This window comes from Triticum aestivum, chromosome 6A, assembly GCF_018294505.1.
Source record: "Triticum aestivum cultivar Chinese Spring chromosome 6A, IWGSC CS RefSeq v2.1, whole genome shotgun sequence".
In the NCBI taxonomy this organism is placed as follows: domain Eukaryota; kingdom Viridiplantae; phylum Streptophyta; class Magnoliopsida; order Poales; family Poaceae; genus Triticum; species Triticum aestivum.
Window position 1 is genome coordinate 4,931,276 of NC_057809.1, and position 3,123 is coordinate 4,934,398.

The 3,123-nt window shown below is 48.0% G+C and overlaps 1 long non-coding RNA gene across 1 annotated transcript; it reads left to right on the forward strand.

Annotated features, from left to right (window-relative positions):
• Positions 1–47: 47 nt before the first annotated feature.
• On the forward strand, positions 48–2,138 carry LOC123129917 (uncharacterized). The gene is made up of 2 exons (XR_006463694.1): positions 48–989; positions 1,061–2,138. It is a non-coding gene; the product is annotated as an uncharacterized lncRNA (long non-coding RNA).
• The last annotated feature ends 985 nt before the right edge of the window (positions 2,139–3,123 follow it).

Consider the following 3,123-nt stretch of genomic DNA (forward strand, 5'->3'; position numbering starts at 1 on the left):
GTATTTTGAAGTAGTTTTCAAATGTGCGCATTGCTATCTAGTTTCAGACGTGCCGTATTGCTAGGTAGCCAGATGTTGCAAACTGATGAACTGCCATGCGCAGAACAATGGCATGCACAAGCTAGACCGGTGAAATACTCTGGTTACTGCAGTAGTTGCGTGTGAAGAAGTAAAAGAACTGCAGGTACTGAATTTAGAAGTCACGCTTCTCTGTGTACTGATACCCTGCTCTTTCTACTAGTACATACACTTCTTTTGTAATTTGTCTGAAGCATGCATTCCTGTCCAGAACCCAAATGCCAGCTTTGCCTTGTGCATGCATTCAACGACACCTGACCTAACTACACTCTACATCCTTAGCTTTCATTTGTCTGACCACTATCTTGACATCAGAAACAAACCAAGCTTACATTTTTCAGAGTGTCTTTGTTATTTTACAGAGTGGCTTCTGCAAATGCCATAAGAAGCATCTATCTGCAGAACAAGTGGAACCACAATCCTGCAGCAGAAGCAGATTACTCACAATATACAGTTCTTCTTCCCAGCATATACAGGTCGCAAACAGTAATGGCTCATTGATGTACAGAGAGTTTTTTTTCAAAAAGGGGAATGACCCCGGCCTCTGCATCATCATGACGCGCACAACCATTGATGTACAGATAGTATAACTAGCTTCTTCTTTTTTTCTGCGAGGTGTCTAACTAGCTTCTGATCAGCTCAAAACAGGCTTGTCTTGCCTCCTCATCGATTTCTGAGCATTTTCGCCTGGTTAGCCATTGTGGTGCATGCTTGTACTTAATTTACATTGTCGGTCCTTGTGAATTGTACAGCTCTAGCTGGCCACAAGTATTTATCCATATATGGATGTTTTGTTTGCTAAAAGAGACTTCTGATCTGTTGATTTCTGCAGGCGGCGGTGATGAGACTATTTGCAGCAGGTAGCAATGGAAATAATAGAAGTCCATCTTGCTGGGCATTTCCGTGTGCAGGTCCTTTCTGTTACTCCCTTAGTGCATTCCTTATCTGAAGCTTCCATTCATCTTTGATACTTACTTCGCAGTAAACGACAGCGCCCGGGAGTCTGAACCCCTCGTTTTCATTCAGCCTCAGCACCAACACCTACAGGCAGGCTGGTGCCTGCGCAGAATAGGCAGCACGACGAAGGTACTTGTTCGCACAAGCCTTGAGATGACAATGAGCAAAACAAAGTCTGGGCTGTAGCATACTCTGTTTTGTGCTTGTTATCGTAAATCTACAAGCGTGTCCGTATGATTTGAGTGTGCATGAGTATCAAATGGACAAACAAGGCAAGTACCTGGTGCAAAAATGCTGAATTTGGTCAGGCAAAATGTTTTCTTTTTGTCCAAATAGCTAGAACTTGACGGGAAATTAAGCTACAGCACTACATGTTGGAAAATGTGTTGATATTCATATTCTATACATCCATTATTGTTGAAATCGCCCAAGGAATGAATCCACAGCTTTACCAAACCAGGCAACTGACAGAGGGTTCAGAACATCAGTAGTTGAGTACATCGCATTGCCCTGTAGCTGCAGCAGGACGAGATGGAACGGGATGGTGGGAAATGGAAAGGGATGGTCTTACCCGGTGGGGGATCTCCTCGGCTGTCTATCGGAGTCCACTCATCTGAGCTCCTGCTGCCGCCATAGGTGAAGGTTAGGTAGAGCTGAGTGAGAGGAAACAAATCAATCATTCCAGCTAGTCAGGGGTTTGTCGCGAGAGAAGAGAAGAAATAGGGGAAGGAGAAAGGCTGAACTTGGGACAGTTCCAGGAGTCTACGACCACTGCGAGACGCTCAGGCCCAGGTGGACAAGTACCCGGGTGCTAGCCACAGAGGGTTCGACAGCAGAGCCGAAGCAGACAGTAGTTACTTGAGGTGAACGCTCCGGCAAGAGCGGGGGCGGGACCGCCGGTGCCAAAAGTACTACATAGTCGCGCTCTTGCTCATGTTGATCGCTATTCTCTTCTACATCATGGTTTAGATAGAGATGATGAAACTTGTGTGTGTGCCATGACCATGCAGTTGCACTTATTCGAGACATGGCATGACTTGTGTATCGCTGTTTTAGAGATGTGATGATATTTGTGTTGAATGATGATGATGATGATGGTATGACGAGACTACTGTATGTTTATGATATGATGAGAATAGTGTATGTTTACTATGATATGATGAAACTATTGTATAGAGCATGTATAAATACATCACAAATACAGAGGGAGGGGGTGTAAATCTGTGAAAGCAGGAATACTAGCAGTAGCGCTGGAAAGCTTATACTAGCAGCGCTGGATTAGCAACATCGCTTTGTTTGTTGAAGCGCTACAGAGAGTTAGCAGTAGCGCTGGTCAGGGCAGCGCTACTGCTAACCATACTTACCAGTAGCGCTGCCCACACCAGCGCTACTGCTACAACTTAGCTGTAGCGCGGTAGCAGTAGCGCTGGACCCAGCGCTACTGCTATGCATATTTCAAGAACCACTGCTAGGGTTTTCCCTAGTAGTGAGAGATAAGATCTTTCACAATGTTTGGACAGACTACAACATCTTTGAGAGAGAGATTGGTGGGAGGGAGAGTTGTGGAGCCTGTGCCAATAATAGGAAGCCGATCACCGTTACCAACAATAATGCTAGATTAAAAATGCTTTGGGGAAGGACGAAACGAGGAGAGATTACTAGGATTACCGGTGACGTGCGTAGCGGCGCCGGAATCGAGAATCTAGTCAGCGCCGTTGGAGGGGAACCCGTGCTGGTTGTAGGCGTGGTTGAAAAGGGCGGCATGATCCCACGAGGGCGTAGGGTACGGGTAGAACGACAGCAGCAAGTGATGTAGTGGACGACGAGGGGCCCGAGAGCATCAGTGGATACGCCTGGGAGTGGACGCCGGGCCGAGGGCCGAGCACGCCGGCGGCGTTAGGAGGGATCCAGCCAGGACGAGGCGGAGGGACGACCATGCCGTAACGGGGCAAAATAGCCCGTCCAGGGCGTAGGGCGTGCTGAAGAAGACCCGCGGCCGCTAGAGTCTGTGTGACCGCGCCTGCAGCCACCAGTGCGAGCACGGCCACGACCACGATCACCGCCGCTGTTGCCACGAGAGCCGCCTGC